The sequence below is a fragment of the Berghia stephanieae genome, chromosome 10, assembly GCF_034508935.2.
Source record: "Berghia stephanieae isolate SIO BIC M18660-M18661 chromosome 10, UCSD_Bste_1.3, whole genome shotgun sequence".
NCBI classification, from domain to species: domain Eukaryota; kingdom Metazoa; phylum Mollusca; class Gastropoda; order Nudibranchia; family Aeolidiidae; genus Berghia; species Berghia stephanieae.
The window spans coordinates 45,587,176-45,607,175 of NC_088369.1; the positions used below are offsets into that span (position 1 = coordinate 45,587,176).

Sequence of the window (20,000 nt, forward strand, 5' to 3'; positions counted from 1 at the left end):
GTCTGACGTCACACCGCATGGCAACGGCGGCCATCTTGGTTCTAAACAAAGAAAATCATTACTTTTTATTTTTCATGCTGGCCAGAACTTTTTATATGCCTTGTGATCAGAATTTGTAAAAGTCAAAACATTATCAAATTTATGTGTTTTTTTTTTTCCCATCTAGATACGCTTTTATGCTCGTCGGAGAAATATTTCATACGGGCGTCCGCCATTGTTCCGAAAGTTTAGAGCCAGTGTTGCTAAGTTACCATGCGTCATTAGGAAGGAAGTGACGTTACGACTATTGAATCCTATTAAGGAATAAATAAATAAATAAAAAAAATAAATAAATAAATAAACAAATAAATAAATGAATAAATAAATAAATATATATAAAATATATAATGAATAAATTTAATAAATAAAATAAATAAATAAATAAATAAATCAATCAATAAATAAATAAATAGATAAATAAATACATGAATAAATAAATAAAATGGGAATGGAACGAAATAAATTTACTTAAATAAATACACCCCCCCTCCCCTTTCCGCCCGTGCTCATGGAAACAAGTGATTTCATTGGTTGAACTATTGAATACAACTCACGATTTGTTGTCTTTTGTGGCCATAGACTGGCATTTTGACGTCATTTTTTTTTGGTCAGTATCAGGTCATAACTTTACGATGGCTACGGAACGCTCCACCCCGTCTTTTTTATAGATAGTATGCAGATGACGTCACTCAGGCCTTTGTTATTGTTTTTGCCATCCGCGTTTGTGAGTTGTTCTCACTAAACTGTATTAACCAGACTATAAAAGTTCATGGTTACACAGAGTTTGTGTGTTGGTTCGTTATACTTCCGGATGGCAATGTTGTGAACTTCTTGGCCAAGCGCATTCTATCCATAGGCTAAATGAAGTTGACGTCACTCGGCTTTTTGTTATTGTATTTAAGTCCTATTGTAATTAAAGCTCACAAAACAACCTCGTAAATTTGATTCAGACAACAATGAAAGTGGTCAATAACAGTTTGGACAAAAGCATCCTGATGTTTGGTCTTTACTTCATGGTAAGGTTTTATGCGACAAGGAAAAAGCAAAATGCGGTCAATAATAGAAATAACAGGAAGGAGAGCTTACAATGTGACCCCCCCCCCCCCCCCCCCCCCCCCCCCCAGAAAAAAAAACCAAAAAAAAAAAAAACACCAAAAAAACCCAAATAAACAGACAACCAAATGAAACCAAAAACATAAAAAACAAGATAGGGCCACCACAAACACGAAATCCCGTAGAAGAAGAAGAAGAAGAAGAAGAAGAAGAAGAAGAAGAAGAAGAAGAAGAAGAAGAAGAAGAAGAAGAAGAAGAAGAAGAAGAAGAAGAAGAAGAAGAAGAACAACAACAACAACAACAACAACAACAACAACAACAGTAACATGAGTTGCAACAACAACGACAAAATAAAAAAACAAACCAATTATTTTAGGTTAATGGATCATTCATAACTTTTGCGTCTTCCGTCTATCTCTTTTTTATTTATTCACGTTTTTATTCTCAATTTACACATCTGTGTAGCCTACAACGGTAAATAACACAACACACAACACAGTGCATTGATTAGAATAATATAATAATAATTTGAAACATGTGCCATAGTCACCTGTCGTACATGCCAAGCAAGCACACAACACAGTGTGTAGACTCAAACGTTACTTGTCTGATTGAGAGAATATATGGCACGAAATTGGCGCCACTCAGCTCTTTGTTATTATTTTTAGACATTCACTTTGGTGATTAGTTCTCACTAAATTATAGATAGTATGCACTTGGCTAAGAAGCTCACAACATTGCCATCCGGAAGTATAACGGACCAACCAACACACAAAACGATGTGTAACCATGAACGTTTATAGTCGGGTTAATACAGTTTTGTGAGAATTATCATAAACGCTGATGGAAAAAACAATAACAATGACCTGAGTGACGTCGATTTCGAACTGTCTTTTCCAATCAGACATATAGCCTGACACTGACCAAAAAATGACGCCAAAATGCCAGTCTTTTGCCACAAAAGAAAACAAATCGTGAGTTGTATTCAATAGTTCAACCAATGGGACCACTTGTTTCCATGAGCTCTACTAACGACAACTCACTAGACGGTGCAAAAACCACATAATGACGTCAAACTGCCAGTCCTTTTGGATTTCAGTATCAGGTTATAGATAGTATGCGCTTGGCTAAGAAGCTCATAACATTGCCATCCGGAAGTATAAAGGACCAACACACAAAACTGTGTGTAACCATGAACTTTTATAGTGTGGTTTATACAGTTTAGTGAGAATCACTCACAAACGCGGATGGCAAAATACAATAACAAAGGCTTGAGTGACGTCATCTTCGTTCTATCTATAACTTTACGATGGCTACGATACAACTCACGAGTTTTTTTCTCTTGTGGTCTGGTTTCGTATTTTGAGGTAATGGGAGCGATCTATAGACAGTTCGAAGATGACGTCACTCAGGTCTTTGTTATTGTTTTTTGCCATCCGCGTTTATGATTAATGCTCACTGAACTGTATCAACCTGACTATAAGCGTTCATGGATACACACAGTTTTGTGTGTTGGTCCGTTATACTTCCGGATGGCAATGTTATGAGCTTCTTAGCCAAGCGCATACTATTAAGTATTTTGTTTCTACATGTGCGGCTATGTAGCCAAGCGCATACTATCTATATTCATGTTTTCATCCAACCAAGTCATCAATCACATGATTTGTTGCTGTACAACGATTGGGTATTTCTTTAAAAATGTAAACACGCTGCTGTGTTTACAAATGTTATAAACATACCCATGTGTCAAACTGAATCAAATGACCAATCGTGATGTTAGATATTTCGAAAGCTGTGAGCACTTTTCACTATGTGGGTCACTTTGCGCACATTTTGCAATGTGACCAATGACCTCGAGCACATGGAAAGTTAATATAGATAGTATGCGCTTGGCTAAGAAGCTCATAACATTGCCATCCGGAAGTATAACGGACCAACACACAAAACTGTGTGTATCCATGAACGTTTATAGTCGGGGTTAATACTGTTCAGTAAGCATTACTCATAAACGCGGATGGCAAACAAAACCAATAACAAAGACCTGAGTGACGTCATCTTCGAACTATCTATAGATAGAATGCGCTTGGCCAAGGAGTTCACAACATTGCCATCCGGAAGTATAACGGACCAACACACAAACTGTGTAACCATGAACTTTTATAGTCTGGTTAATACAGTTTAGTGAGAACAACTCACAAACGCGGATGGCAAAAACAATAATAAAGGCCTGAGTGACGTCATCTTCGAACTATCTATAGATCGCTCCCATTGTTTGGTCAGTGACAGGTGATGACTTTGTGAAGGCTTCAATACCCTTCAACAGTCGTGACGTCACTTCCCTCGTAATGACGCATGGTAACATAGTAACTGGCTCTAAACTATCGGAACAATGGCGGACCCCTTATAAAATATTTCTCCGTCGAGCATAAAAGCGTATCCAGAGGAAAAAAAAACAACATAACTCTGATCATGTTTTGACTTTTACACGTTCTGATTACAAGACATATGAAAAGTTCTAGCCAGCATGAAGAATAAAAAGTACAAATTTTCTTTGTTTAGAGCCACGATGGCCGCCGTTGCTGGGCGACGTGACATCAGACTATTGAATCCAATTAGGCTCACGATTTGTGGGGCTGATAGTTTCTGGTAACAGGCATGCCGTTCAGTGGGCTATGGCCTGGACTGTTTGACATTGATTGACCAACGATAGCCACACAACAGAATAATGGTCCACACACACACACACACACACACACACACATATATATATATATATATATATATATATATTATATATATATATATATATAAACACACACACACACACACACACACACAACGTTTATAATTGAATAATTGATAGCCTTGTTATTAATATTAATAATAATTATTATTATTTATTTATTTTTAAGTGAGCTTTTATATCGCGCAATATCCATTAAATGTGCTCAAAGCGCTTTACGAAGGACCCCTGGCCAACAGCAACATTTAACATGTAGGACGGGACATGACGCCTGCTAGGCGATATTATTACAATTTTTTTCGGACAGAGACAACGCTGTTAACGGCTAGGTAGGGTAAGGTGGGGTAATTTCACACCCGGGGTTTCATTACATCAATCTCTTCACAGAAAGAATACAAAAAGACCCAATGGAAACTGTTCAAAGTTTTAACTGCCTTTAATTTCTATTTCCTGTTTGAACACAAGAAGCTGCCACTTTTACTACTGTTGAATTCTGACAATCTTCAAGTTTTTACAAGCCCATTGAAGGTAAGTGCAACATTCATTGTTTTCAGTGATGGCAAAATGTTGTAAAATTCTCTTCAACTTTGAAGCTCACGCTAGAATTACTTAATCATTCACCGGAAATGTAAAATTTACCCCCAAACCTGTTCTAGATGCCTTAAGTAAGTTGCTGTGTCTATTTTAGATTCATGAACGTCAGGGAAATTCCACACCCTACAGGTTTCAAATTTCTCGTCTTTTTTTGGTTGAAAATGTTTGATCAAAATCTTATGTCTTATCTTATCTTATCTTACTAAAGGCTGAATATAGGAATTATCGTTTAAATGCCTTATACAATAGTTTATAATTACAGAATCTCATATAGCTTGTATTGTATCATTCACAGACAGTTTTACACAACTTTGAATATATGGAAAAATATTTCAATACGACAATGTAAAATCGAAAAATACAATCATAGAAAACTGGAAATTGAAAAATGGTCATGGTCGAATGAATCCTAAATGTACAAAGTTCATAGTACAATGAAATATTAATGACAAAATAATCATGAAAGCAATAACGAGAATAATCATGTAAGTATCTGAAAAATTATCATGATTTAAAATTGTTTCAAATGTCATGTATTTTACTTGTCAACATTTACAACCCAGTCTACAAAATCATGAAAGTGATGGAAAAATTTTATCCACATGACAATTTAAAGTTTAATAGGGAAATAAATATATGGATAAATAGCTGAATTAAACAAACAAATAAATGAATAGATAAATAAATAAAAATAAACAAAATCAAGTTGAATGTTTGTGGGATATTTATATTCTGTTTGTGTGTTCACCTCATCAATATAAACTTTATGACAAGAAACTGAAAACGTTGGGTGTGGAATTTCCCCACCTTGCCCTAACTCATTTTACACCTGAGTATGGTGAGAGAATGTGAGTAAAGAGCCTTCTCCATGGACTCAACTATGCGCCGAGAGAGGCTCGAACCCAGGACCTGCCGATCCGAAAGCGAGTGTCATACGACGAGACCACATAGCCGCACACAAAAATAATCCATATAATCATTCACGTAACACAGTCCATCTATATTACATTTTCCAACCTTTGTTATGACCTTGACCCTTGTGGAATGTTAAAATACGAAAAGAAAAATGTCTATCATTAATTGAAAGTAGATATACCTGCTTATGGATGTAAAATACTCACGGCATTGACCGCCAGATGACACGTACAAATTATAGAAGGAATGAAATTGACGTCGCTTAGATATTTATTATTGTGTTTAGCCAGCCAAGATTCAAGGTGCCGTAGACACAGAGTTTTGTATGTCGGTTCGTTATATCCAGCTGGTGGATGATGTGAGTATTTTAGCTAAACGCACAGCATCAATACATCAAACGGTTTGCCACCTTAAACGTTTAAAATCTGATTGATAAAGATAGTGTGCGCTTGGCTTAGAAGCTCACAACATTGCCACCCGGAAGTATAACGGACCAACACACAAAACTCTGTGTAACCATGAACGTTTATAATCTGGATAATACAGTTAAGTGAGAATTACTCATAAACGTGGATGGTAAAAAGCAATAATAGAGACTCGATTGACATCAACTTCATTCTATCTATACATCACGATTATCGCAAACAAGGGGAATTCTTTCGTGTAATAGATGAATAGGATTCATTTCCTTTCATTGATCATAACAACTTTTTATTCTCTCCCTTTATAACCAGTAAACTGCCGTATTCAGGAAAAAAACACGTATTTAAAAATTTGGCCAAGAAAATCGTCCTTCCAATATATATATCGATTTAAATGACTCTCATCTTTGCAAAAAAACTCTCAAACCTGGGACCTCGCGTGACTATTTAAATCGACCGAGGCTTGAAAATGGGAAGAGAAGGCGGGGAAGACCCAAAGAAACCTGGCGAAGGACCATGGAGAAAGAATTAAAGGAAGCAGGCCTGTCCTGGAATACACCAATCGCTAAAGCAGCCGATCGCAAAAAATGGAGATGTCTGGTGGATGCCCTATGTGCCCAAGGCCCGAACGGGGTTTAGTAAGAAAGTAAGTAAGTAAGTAAGTAAGTAAGTAAGTAAGTAAGTAAGTAAGTAAGTAAGTAAGTAAGTAAGTAAGTAAGTAAGTAAGTAAGTAAGTAGTTAAGTAAGTAAGTAAGTAAGTAAGTAAGTAGTTAAGTAAGTAAGTAAGTAAGTAAGTAAGTAAGTAAATAAGTAGTTAAGTAAGTAAGTAAGTAAGTAAGTAGTTAAGTAAGTAAGTAAGTAAGTAAGTAAGTAAGTAGTTAAGTAAGTAAGTAAGTAAGTAAGTAGTTAAGTAAGTAAGTAAGTAAGTAAGTAAGTAGTTAAGTAAGTAAGTAAGTAAGTAAATAAGTAAGTAAGTAAGTAGTTAAGTAAGTAAGTAAGTAAGTAATTAAGTAAGTAAGTAGTTAAGTAAGTAAGTAAGTAAGTAAGCAAGTAAGTAAGTAAGTAAGTAGTTGAGTAAGTAAGTAAGTAAGTAAGTAAGTAAGTAAGTAAGTAATGTTTGAAGGACGAATTTTATGGGTAAATTTGTTAACAGGCTTCAACAGTCATGGCGTCACTTCCCACGAAATGACGCATGGTAACTTAGTAACTGGCTCTTAACTATCGGAACAATGGCGAACGCCCTTATGGAATATTTCTCCGACGAGCATAAAATTGTATCCAGAGGAGAAAAACATTACAAATATGATCATGTTTTGACTTTTATACATTCTGATCACATGAAATATGAAAAGTTCTAGCCAGCATGAAGAATAAAAAGTACCCATTTTCTGTGTTTAGAACCAAGCTGCTCGCCATTATTGGGCGACGTGGCATCAGAACGTAGCCATCGTTATGTTATAGCCTGATACTGAAATCCAAAAAGACTGGCAGTTTGACGTCATTATTTGTTGTTTTTTTTTTCACCGCCTAGTCATCATCATTGCCTTTTTCACCCTGGGTCAGGGTATAGGCCGCAGACAAACAGTTTCCATCCTTCTCTATCCTGAGCCAACTTTTTTATCTCATTCCAGGTCTTACCACTTCTCTGTATATCAGCTTCTTTAATTCTTCTCCATGTTCCTCGTGGCCTTCCCCTTGATCTTCTGCCCTGAGGGTTCCAGTGCAATACTTTCTTTGTTATAGTTGAGTCATTCTTTCTAAGCGTGTGTCCAATCCACCTCCATCGTCTTCTTCCTATATCCTCTCCCACTGGTTTCTGCTGTGTTCTTTTCCATACTTCTTCATTTTTTATTCTATCCATCCATTTTATTCTGAGTAGCTTACGCATGCACCTGTTTACGAAAATCTGTACCCTCCTTATACATGCCTGTGATGCGTTCCAAGTTTCACATCCATACAGTAGGACAGACTTCACGTTTGAGTTGAAAAGTCTTAGCTTTAGTCGAAGGGAGATATCTTTAGTTCTCCAAACTCTGTTCAAAGATGTGAATGCAGCCTGTGCCTTTCCTATTCGTGCTTTCACCTCTGCTTCCGTGCCTCCATCCTTGTCAATTATACTTCCGAGATAGCAGAAAGTGTCTATATCTTCGAGTTCCTGATCTTTTACTTTGATCTGCTCCCTTTGACGCGTACCTATCCTCAAGACCTTTGACTTTGTAGGGTGAATTCTTAGACCAATTGATTCCGAGAGGCTGTTTATAATTGTCGTTTTTGCTTGCATCTGATCCTGGGTGTGGGACAAAAGAGCCAGATCATCTGCAAAATCCAGATCATCCAACTGTGTCCAGGGGGTCCACTGTATCCCATTTCTTCTCCCTTTGGAGGTTTCCTTCATTAGCCAATCAATGGCAAGGATGAACAGGAATGGAGAGAGCAAGCATCCCTGCTTGACACCAGTCTTAATTTCAAAGCTGTCAGTAAGCTGATCTTCATGTACAACCCTGCAACTTGATCCTTCATACATTTCCTTAATGAGGTTTACTATCTTTTCAGGGAGTCCATAATGTGCCAGAATTTTCCACAATGTTGCTCTGTCAATACTGTCGAAAGCCTTCTCGTAATCCAGAAAGTTGACAATAAGAGGAGAGTTCCATTCTATAGACTGTTCTACTATGACTCGCAGAGAGGCAATCTGGTCGGTGGTTGAACGGTTTTTCCGAAAACCTGCCTGTTCGTCCCGCAGTTTAGCATCTGTTGCATTCTTAATTCTCTCTAAAATAATACGGTTGAAAACCTTTCCTGGGATAGAAAGAAGAGTGATGCCTCGATAATTATTACAATTACTGAGGTCCCCTTTCTTTGGAAGCTTGATAAGATGTCCTTCCTTCCAATCCTTTGGGAATATCCCGTCATTCCAGATTCTCTCAAATAGTGGGTGCAGGGCCTCAGCATTTCTTTCCGCATCAACTTTTAGAGCCTCCGGTGGAATCTGGTCTGGTCCAACAGCTTTCCCCCTTTTCATCTTGTTAATGGCACCCACAATCTCTGCTATCGATGGTGAATCACAGCTAATTGGTAGCTCATTCCTTGCAGGCAAAATTTCTGGCTGGTTGTCTGGTGGTGGTCTGTTCAGAAGGCAGTTGAAATGTTCCCTCCATCGTTCAGATTGAGCCTCTTTTCCAAAATAGTTTTCCCATCTTTGTCTTTGACTGGTACCTCTGGTTTCCCATATTTTCCAGCAAGTGTCTTGGTAGTTTGATAAAGGATCCTCATGTGTCCTCCAGTCGCTGCTGCTTCTGCTTTCTCTGCAAGTCTGTTCATGAATGCTTCCTTGTCTTTCTTCACAGATCTTTTGACTTCCTTAGCTATGGCTCGATACTGCTCTTGTGCATCCAGTCTTGAAGCCCTTGTTCGGCTTGCATTCACTTGTTCCTTCCTTGTTCTCCTCTTTTCACTAAGGTCCAAGGTGGTTGGACTTATCCATTCTTTATGTTCCGATTTCTTTACCCCCAATACCTCGTGGCAAGTTGTTATGTAGACTTCCTTGATCTTTGCCCAATGTGACTCTACATCTATGTCCTCCTCGAGCTCAGTAAGAGGTTGGAATCTATTACTCAATTGTAGTTTGAATTCCTCATTCTTTTCCCCATCAAGTGCATTCACCTCGAATTTTCTTCTTGTATGTGATCTGGCCCCGTGTTTTCTGAGTCGGAGCTTAAGCTTTGCCAATAGCAGGTGGTGGTCTGATCCAACATCTGCCCCTCTCCGTACTGTCACATCTTCCAATGAACGTCTGAATCTACGAGAGATACAAAAATGATCAATCTGATTCTCTGTCATACCATCTGGTGAGACCCAAGTTGCTTTGTGGATCCTCTTATGGGGGAACACTGATCCTCCAATCACCAAACTGTTGAATGCACAGAAATTTGCAAATCTCTCACCATTATCATTCATTTCTCCATGCCATGACGTCCCATGATACCTTCATAGCCTACGTTATCCTGTCCCACTTTTGCATTAGCATCTCCCATCAATATGTTGATGTCTTTCCTTGGCAACTTGTGAATGACTTGTTGTAGCAGACCATAAAATGTATCTTTGTCCTCATCTGTTGCATCATTTGTTGGGGCATAGATCTGTACAATGTTCATGCTGATCTTCTTACTCCGTGTTGTAAAGGACGCCATGATGATCCTTTCTCCGCATTGTTCCCATCCTCTCAGTGACTTCTGGGCAAACTTGCTTAGAATTATTCCTACTCCCTGTGTATGAATCCCGTCCTCTCTCCCTGAATATAAAATCTTCTCCCCAGACTTGAGGTGTTTCTGCCCGGATTGTATCCAGTGGGTTTCGCTTACTCCAAGTATATGCAGCCTGTATCTTCTCATCTCAGTCACAACTTGAGAGCTTTTTCCTGCTTCATACATGGTGCGAACGTTCCACGACGCAATTCGAAGCTGCTTGTTTGGCGAAGACGTCATCGGGTCGGCAGAGGCCTTTCGGCTTTGTCTGTTGTCCTTCATAAATTCTGTAATTCCAGAAACTCTTCGGTCGCCCAAGCTGAAAAAAGGATTTGGTTTGTCTGTCTGTGTTTCTGTAACGGTTAGAGTTTAACGGAAAGGGGTGTTAACCCTTTGCCAACCCCCAACCTGGAGGACCAGGTGACTCAAAGATGGGGGAATCACACACCATTAGTCGCCTTTTACGACACGCTGGCTTGGCGTTGGGCTATTCTTGACCCTCTCAGTTGAGGGACCCCGGACACCACACGGGGTACCGCCTAGTGAGTTGTCGTTAATAGAGCTCATGGAAACAAGTTATTTCATTGGTTGAACTATTGAATACAACTCACGATTTGTTTTCTTTTGGGGCCAAAGACTGGCATTTTGACGTCATTTTTTGGTCAGTACCTCGACAGTTGACTGGTTACAAAAATAATTCACATAATACTCTATGCATACTCTGTGAGGCTATGTAGTCTAGTGGTATGACACTCGCTTTCGGATCGGAAGGTCCTGGGTTCGAGCTTCGCGCTCGGTGCATAGTTGAGTCCTTGGAAAAGGCTCTTTAATCACATTCTCTCACCGTACTCCGGTTTAAACTCTAAGATTAGATGTAGGATTTGCTATCGAAATTTGATCAAAAATTAATCGAAAAAGCCAATCAATCAATATTGAGCTGTAAGCTCTGCCTTTGAAAATTATATTACGGCGAGAACAAAGAACAAAGGAAGACAATGTACTTGTAGAATTAATAATAGATAATAATATTAATAATAATAATAATAATAATTGTTATGGACTTATACATTAAGTATTATAAAGTGTATCCAGAGGAGAAAACATTATAAATCTGATCATTTTTTGACTTTTATACATTGTGATCACATGATATGTGAAAAAGTTCTAGCCAGCATGAAAAATAAAAAGTACCGATTTTCTTTGTTTAGAATCAACCTGCTCGATAGTAGGCGGACGTGACATCAGACTATTGAATCCTAGTTCCACAATACAGTAATATGATATAAAATACGACGAGTCTCTGAAGGTAATAGTAATAGCCTTTATTTCCCTGCAAATAGCGCAGGTCCTGCAATTGTTTACAATAATAATAATAATAATAATAATAATAATAATAATAATAATAATAATAATAATAATAATAATAATAATAATAGTAGTAGTAGTAGTAGTAGTAGTAGTAGTAGTATAGTAGTAGTAGTAGTAGTATAGTAAGTAGTAGTAGTAGTAGTAGTAGTAGTAGTAGTAGTATGTAGTATAGTAGTAGTAGTAGTAGTAGTAGTAGTAGTATTAGTAGTAGTAGTAGTAGTAGTAGTAGTAGTAGTAGTAAGTAGTAGTTAGTAGTAGTAATAGTAGTAGTTGTAGTAGTAGTAATAAGTAGTAGTAGTAGTAGTAGTAGTAGTTAGTAGTAGTATAGTATAGTAGTAGTAGTAGTAGTTAGTAGTAGTAGTAATAATAGTAGTAGTAGTAGTAGTAATAGTAGTAGTAGTAGTAGTAGTAGTAGTAGTAGTAGGTAGTAGTAGTAATAATAATAGTAGTAGTAGTAGTAATAGTAGTAGTAGTAGTAGTAGTAGTAGTAGTAGTAGTAGTAGTAGTAGTAGTAGCAGTAGTGGTGTAGTAGTAGTAGTAGTAGTAGTAGTAGTAGTAGTAGTAGTAGTAGTAGTAGTAGTGCGGCTATGTGGTCTTGCGGTATGAAACTCGCTTTCGGATCGGAAAGTCCTGGGTTCGAGACTCGCTCAGCGCATAGTTGAATCCTTGGAAAAGGCTCTTTACTCACATTCTCTCACCGTATACATGTGTAAAATGAGTACCTGGCCGTCAACAGCGTTGTCTCTGTCGACATTTTTTTTTGTAATATCGCCTAATAGGCGTTACGTTTCGTTCTACACGTTACGTGTTGCTGTTGGTCAGGGACCCTTTGTAAAGCGCTTTGAGCACGTTTAGTGGATATTGCGCTATATAAAAGCTGAAAAGCTCAATTTGTAAGAACCTGTAATCCAGGGTGGTTTTTTAGAAGTTGAATGGGCCCTGGGCCATCACAATTTTACTCAACGATCGTTTGTTATCAAATGGAGCCTAATGAAGCGCAATGAGCATGGTGAAAACGCAGGAAATATTCCGTGTAAATAGGCTTGTTTGTTATAATTTCTTTTCCAGTTTTTTATTTCAAATATATTAATTGCAGCTTACAAATAATATAGAAAATAGGAAGAAATACAAACTTGTCCATTCTCGGTTTGTGAACTGGAGCTGAAAATATGGAATCCCCTCGTAATCTCCCCGGTTTAATCACAAGATGCACTGAATTGAAATGGATTGGCGAGCTTGTTGAAAGCTGACAAACGGACTGACTGACTGACAGATTGAAAGACACCCATCCACAGCCATACCCACACACACATACACATGCACACACGCGCACACACATAAGCACGTATATACACACACACATACACAAATACTCAAACACACAGAGAGAATATTGAATGTTATTGAATCCTGTAATTTGCTTTTTAAAGTGAACTCCAAAAATTATCAACCGTGAGTTTCACAGAGAAAGGAGATTCCATCTGTATTGATGGTTTGCGTTTAAGTATAATATTCGCATGATCTGCTCGCCAGATCAACTGTACCAACATACAGAACAATGTGTAACTTTCAGCGTTGAGGATTTAGATGCAAATTGGATTCAGTAGTCTGATGTCACGCCACCCAGCAACGGCGGCCATCTTGATTCTAAAAAAAGAAAATCATTACTATTTTTAATTCTTCCTGCTGGCTAGAACTTTTCATATGTCTTGTGATCAGAATGTGTAAAAGTCAAAACATGATCAAATTTATGTTGTTTTTTTTCTCTGGATACGCTTTTATGCTCGCCGGAGAAATATTTCATACTGGCGTCCGCCATTGTTCCGATAATTTAGAGCCAGTGTTACTAAGTTACCATGCGTCATTAGGAAGGAAGTGACGTTACGACTGTTGAAGAGTAATAATCACCCAACTGGTGGTTTTAAAAACAAGAACGAAGAACTGAGTGGCGCCATTGCCTTTCATTCATGCCTTAGAGCTTGTCCACGGGAATAGCAGATGTGGAATAACCATTAGGCTAAATGGCTATAGATATTATGCACTTGGCTCAGAAGCTCAAAACGTTGCCATCCGAAAGTATAGATAGAATGAAATTGACGTCACTCTGGTCTTTGTTATTGTTTTTGCCATCCACGTTTATGAGTAATACTCACTAAACTGTATTAACAAGACTATAAATAGTTCGAAGATGACGTCACTCAGGTCGTTGTTATTGTTTTTTGCCATCCGCGTTTATGAGTAATGCTCACTGAACTGTATTAACCCGACTATAAACGTTCATGGATACACACAGTTTTGGGTGTTGGTCCGTTATACTTCCGGATGGCAATGTTATGAGCTTCTTAGCCAAGCGCATACTATCTATAAAAGTTCATGATTACACACAGTTTTGTGTGTTGGTCCGTTATACTTCCGGATGGTAAAGTTATGAGCTTCTTAGCCAACTATGTGTGACCTTAAACGTTTATAGTCTGGTTAATACAGTTTGGTGAGAATAACTCATAAACGCGGATGGCAAAAAGCAATCACAAAGACCTGAGTGACGTCAACTTCATACTATCTAATCGGTTTTTTTTCAGCGTACGGTCGCTTATGCCACACCAAAAATTCGGGCCGTCATCAAATTCTTTTTAATGTATCATTTTCAATTATTAATGCTGACAAATGGGAACCCAAAACTGCAAAATCGATTCAATCATTTCTGAAATAAACAAATCGTTTACCGAATCTTCTTCTTCAAGTACCAAGTCTGTGCCAGGCATCGGTGATCATGGTACGCCATTCATCTCTCTGATCAGATAACCTTAAAAAAACTAATATTACTCTTCTCTTTCTTTGTCACCCAGCTGTTTAAACTATTCAAATATGTGTTTCTTGGTCTACCTTTACTCTTTTTACCTTCTATCTTTCCTGTGAGAGCAAAATGTTCAATACCTACATTTATGTCAATTAAGGTGCCCTAAAATTGCATTTGTCTTTTTCTTATTGTACGAATCAGTAACCTTTTAGTTACCTTTTACCAATAATATATAGTATATTACAATACTACCATTATTATATTTGATCATAACAACATAGAGGATGTTGGGACATGATGACCGAATAATGCTTAGTGTACGATATAAGGCGATTCAAGTGTCCGGCTTCAGAAACCCTTGTAAAAAATGGTGTACGATATGAGGCAATTCAAGTGTCCGGCTTCAGAAACCCTTGTAATAAATGATGTACGATATGAGGCGATTCAAGTGTCCGGCTTCAGAAACCCTTGTAAAAAATGGTGTACGATATGAGGCAATTCAAGTGTCCGGCTTCAGAAACCCTTGTAATAAATGATGTACGATATGAGGCGATACAAGTGTCGGGCTTCGGAAACCCTTGTAAAAAATTGTGTACGATGTGAGGCGATTCAAATGTCCGGCTTCAGAAACCCTTGTAAATAAAAGTGTACGATATGAGGCGATACAAGTGTCTGGCTTCGGAAACCATTGTACAAAATGGTGTACGATATGAGACGATTCAAATGTCCGGCTTCAGAAACCCTTGTAAATAAAAGTGTACGATATGAGGCGATTCAAATGTCTGGCTTCGGAAACCCTTGTAAAAGATGGTGTACGATAATGGGTAACTCCGTCAACAGAACTTTACAGGCATGCTGTGGTACCTTTGAATACTTGTACAGATATTAACGACATAATAATATGATTAGTTTGAGGACAATTTCCGTACTCGTATGCTCAAAACAAAGGTCGCCTAGAAATAAAAACTACGCTACATCAGAGCGATTTCCCTGCAAGTGCAAGAGTTCTTAGTGTATAATTTGGGGAGTCTTCACCCTAGTTTAATCAATGTTATTCCTCATCAGTATGGGATGCTAGAACATAATATAAAGACAAGTACGATAAAATAAACTAATTCCTTATAGTTTAAGTTATTTAAATTGGACATCGTCTTTGGTCATCCTGTTCAACCCGATATAAAACCTATAGGGAATGAGATTAGCGGAAGAGTAGCGTCCTTTGATTGGACGTCACCCATAGTCTGTGACGTCACCGGCGGAAAAGTTATTAGAGAGAGAACGTCATGTTGGTTGTGCGCATGCGTCTCTCGTCCTCGCGGGTGACGTCACAGACTATGGGTGACGTCCAATCAAGGGACGCTACTCTTCCGCTAATCTCATTCCCTATAAATAGAATGAAGATGACGTCACTCAAGCCTTTGTTATCATATTTTGCCATCCGCGTTTGTGAGTAATTCTCACTAAACTGTATTAACCAGACTATAAAAGTTCATGGTTACACATAGTTTTGTGTGTTGGTCCGTTATACAATGTTATGAGCTTCTTAGCCAAGCGCATACTATCTATAGAAAGATGAAATTTAATGAGATGAATGGTCTTATAAATAAATAGTGATCACAGTTACAAATAATAACATGACTATATTATTTAACTTCTGTGATCTTGAGGGTAATTTTACATCGACTTGTGAGGTCCTACTTCCAGATAGAGGGTACTTTCGGCAAGATCCGGATCCCACAATCTCGACAGTGTGTTGCTGGCAAAGGTGACCAATGAAGATCTGGCGTCTTGATAGTGGAAATCAAATAATGGAGTTTTCCACAAAGTCCCGATAGTCAGATATAAATCTTTAAAATATAAGTGATATTGAGCTTTTTTTTTGGAGCTTTTTATAGCGCAATATCCACTAAATGTGCTCAAATCGCTTTACAAGGGGTCCCTGGTCAACAGCAACATTTAACATGTAGGACGGGACATGCCGCCTGTTAGGCGATATTACAATTTTTCGGACAAAGACAACCTGAGTACGGTGAGAGAATGTGAGTAAAGAGCCTTTTCCAAGGACTCAACTATGCGCCGAGCGCGAGGCTCAAACCCAGGACCTTCCGATCAGAAATCGAGTGTCATACCACTAGACCACATAGCCGCACTGCTATGAGGAGTGGAGTGGTCTGGCTGTCAAGGCATACGTTATGGAGAGAAGTGAGTAATGAATATTAAATCAATCAGCTTTTATAATAAGTGGCTACGCATCTTTAAATCTATAGACAGTATGTGCTTGGCTAAGAAGCTCATAACATTGCCATCCGGAAGTATAACTGGCCAACACACAAAACTGTGTGTAATCATGGTCGTTTATAGTCAGGTTAATACAGTTTAGTAAGAATTACTCATAAACGCGGATGGCAAAAAACAATAACAAAGACCTCAGTGTCTCAACTTCGAACTATCTACAGATATAATGAAGTTGACGTCACTTTGTTATTATTTTTGCCATCCGCGTTTATGAGTAATTCTCACTAAACTGTATTAACCGGACTATAAACGTTTAAGGTTACGCATAGTTTTGTGTGTTGGTCCGTTATACTTCCGGATGGCAATGTTGTGAGCTTCTTAGTCAAGCGCATACTGTCTATTGGAAGTTCAATACGTGCGATGAATGCCCGCACATTCATTCATTTGCAATCAATTGTCTCGAATCGGCACTGTGTTGAGATGAGCGCTGTGCCTAAAATTGATTTTTCAACTTAAACTTGAGCTTTGATATAGCGCAATATCCACTAAACGCGCTCAAAGCGCTTTACAAAGGGTCCCTGACCAACCACAACACGTAACATGTAGACTGAGAAATTACGCCTGTTAGGAGATATAACAATTTTTTTTCCCGTCAGAGACAACCAGGTACTCCTTTTACACATCAGTACAGTGAGAGAATGAAAGTAAATAAAGAGCCTTTTCCAAGGATTCAACTATGCGCCGAACGAGGCACGAACCCAGGACCTTCCGATCCGAAAGCGAGTGTCATACCACACAGCCGCAGAGTTAATTAAGCTAAAGTAAACACCTTCACGGAGGAGAATGTTTTATTTCCTACATCTCAAAACGCTAAACTTTCCTAATTCTGATCTTTTAGATGACAAAACCAGTTTCCTTCATCTAGGTCATTCTAACGTAACACCAGATGGTCATGATAAGACACATTTGAATCTTGTTTCCATAATTCACTTTCTCTCTCGCGCTTCCCGAACTCAATTTCCTGACGAGGTATTCATACTATCTATACTCTTGCTTTTTGGAATTCCGGACGTGTTCCCAACCATTGCACGAGCTTGCGAGTGTGCGTTGGGAACAAAGTTTAAATAACAAAAGGCAAGGGTGTAAGAAATATTTTATTCTACCCTTCAATCGATTCTCATTTCGTCTTCTCTGAGTAAAAGATATCTTCAAAAACATCTTTTTAAAAAAAAAAAAAAATCTAATTTGAGTGAAATTTAACTTTTGATAATCCGACGTCACAAATTATTATTGTAAGTTTGATGTGATTACGTGTTACTATTTAGGGAGAGGGCTGGGGAAATAATCGATTCTTTCATCTCTTTGTATTTATTAAACGAGTCATTTCTATCGTGCCATATAACACGACGAGCTTGCGAGTATGTGTTATTGCACAATAAAAATATAACCAGTTTAATAAATACAAAGAAATGAAAGAATACGTTTATTCCACCCCTCCATGTAAGATTATTATATATTTTGTAACCAAATGGTATGGTATTAGTACTTCTATTCACCATAATTTGTATCTTTCTCCTTCTGCTTCAATGAAAATTAGACCCAAAACTAAGAACTTAGGATTTGTATTCATGCGCAACAGACGATTATTTATAATTACCAATCAGCTGTCTTTTACACCTAATTTCACACCAATGAAATGTGTGAAAATATCCTGCAATCGTTGAATAACATTTTTATTCAACGCGTTCAAAGCATTATTCAACGATGACGTATTTACTAGAGATATGATAGGGTTTTCCAATGGGAGCAGGTGTGGAATAAAAATATGTGTTATTGCACGATAAAAATATAACGAGTTTAATAAATACAAATAAATGAAAGAATACGTTTATTCCACCCATATTAGTAAAATTATTAGATATTTTGTTTAACCAAATGGTATTAGTACTTCGAGTCACCATAATTTGTATCTTTCTCTTTCTCCTTCTGCTTGAATGACAATTTGACCCAAGACTAAAAACTTTGGATTTGTATTCATGCGCACCAAAGTCTTTTACACCATATTAAAAAAAAAAGAAAAGAAAAAAAAAAAAAAAAAAAAAAAAAAAAATAATAATAATAATAATAATAATAAATAGTGAAAATAATAATAATAATAATAATAATAATAATAATAATAATAATAATAATAATAATAATAATAATAATAATAATAATAATAATAATAATAATAAATAGAAGAAAAGAGAAAGAAGAAGAAGAAGAAGAAGAGAAGAAGAAAAGAAAAGAATAGAAGATAGTAGTGAGTGGTAGTAGTATAGTAAGTAGTAGTATAGTAGTAGTAGTAGTATAGAAAGTAGAAGAAGAAGAAGAAGTAAGTAGAGTAGTAGTAGTAGTAGTAGTAGTAGTAGTAGTAGTAGTAGTAGTAGTAGTAGTAGTAGCAGTAGTAGTAGTAGTAGTAGTAGTAGTAGAAGAAGAAGAAGAAGAGTAGTAGTAGTAGTAGTAGTAGTAGTAGTAGTAGTAGTAGTAGTAGTAGTAGTAGTAGTAGTAGTAGTAGTAGTAGTAGTAGACGAAGAAGAAGAAGAAGAAGTAGTAGTAGTAGTAGTAGTAGTAGTAGAAGAAGAAGAAGAAGAAGAAGAAGAAGAAGAAGTAGTAGTAGTAGTAGAAGAAGAATAAGAGGTAGTAGTAGTAGTAGTAGTAGTAGTAGTAGTAGTAGTAGTAGTAGTAGTAGTAGAAGAAGAAGAAGAAGAAGAAGAAGAAGAAGAGGTAGTAGTAGTAGTAGTAGTAGTAGTAGTAGTAGTAGTAGTAGTAGTAGTAGTAGTAGTAGTAGAAGAAGAATAAGAGGTAGTAGTAGTAGTAGTAGTAGTAGTAGTAGTAGTAGTAGTAGTAGTAGTAGTAGTAGTAGTAGTAGAAGAAGAAGAAGAAGAAGAAGAAGTAAGTAGTAGTAGTAGTAGTAGTAGTAGTAGTAGTAGTAGTAGTAGTAGTAGTAGTAGTAGTAGTAGTAGTAGTAGTAGAAGAAGAATAAGAGGTAGTAGTAGTAGTAGTAGTAGTAGTAGTATAGTAGTAGTAGTAGTAGTAGTAGTAGTAGTAGAAGAAGAAGAAGAAGAAGAGGTAGTAGTAGTAGTAGTAGTAGTAGTAGTAGTAGTAGTAGTAGTAGTAGTAGAAGAAGAAGAAGAAGAAGAGGTAGTAGTAGTAGTAGTAGTAGTAGTAGTAGTAGTAGTAGTAGTAGTAGTAGTAGTAGAAGAAGAAGAAGAAGAAGAAGAAGAAGAAGAAGAAGAAGAAGAAGAAGAAGAAGAAGAAGAAGAAGAAGAAAGTGAATTGTGATATTAAAGATACGCCTAGTAAATTGCACACACATATATATACACAATTGAAAGGATTGTGTAGATAGGCGGTAAGATTAAAGTGAGTCTTACCTTTAAGAGCATTCATTCACTTACAGATTTTTTCCCCCAGAAGAATCCTTAGTAGAGAAATCCTTTATGAATAACGATCACTGTCACCCCAATGTTTATGATTTGTTCATCCTCCAAACAGCATTTATTTACTCATTACTGGCGCATCACCGTTTGCATGGTTACTTTGTATGT

General features: G+C 37.3%; 1 protein-coding gene across 2 annotated transcripts in view; it reads right to left on the minus strand.

Annotated features, from left to right (window-relative positions):
- The window catches only part of LOC144955868 (aminopeptidase N-like), a 169,168-nt gene that overhangs the window by 148,908 nt on the left and 260 nt on the right, over positions 1–20,000 (minus strand). The window contains exon 1 of one of the 2 annotated variants that reach the window (XM_078886095.1): positions 19,827–20,000. This exon is cut by the window's right edge and continues 260 nt beyond it. The gene's annotated coding sequence lies outside the window, so the exon portion shown is untranslated. The remainder of the gene's footprint in view (positions 1–19,826) is intronic. The other variant, XM_078886098.1, reaches the window with a different exon arrangement.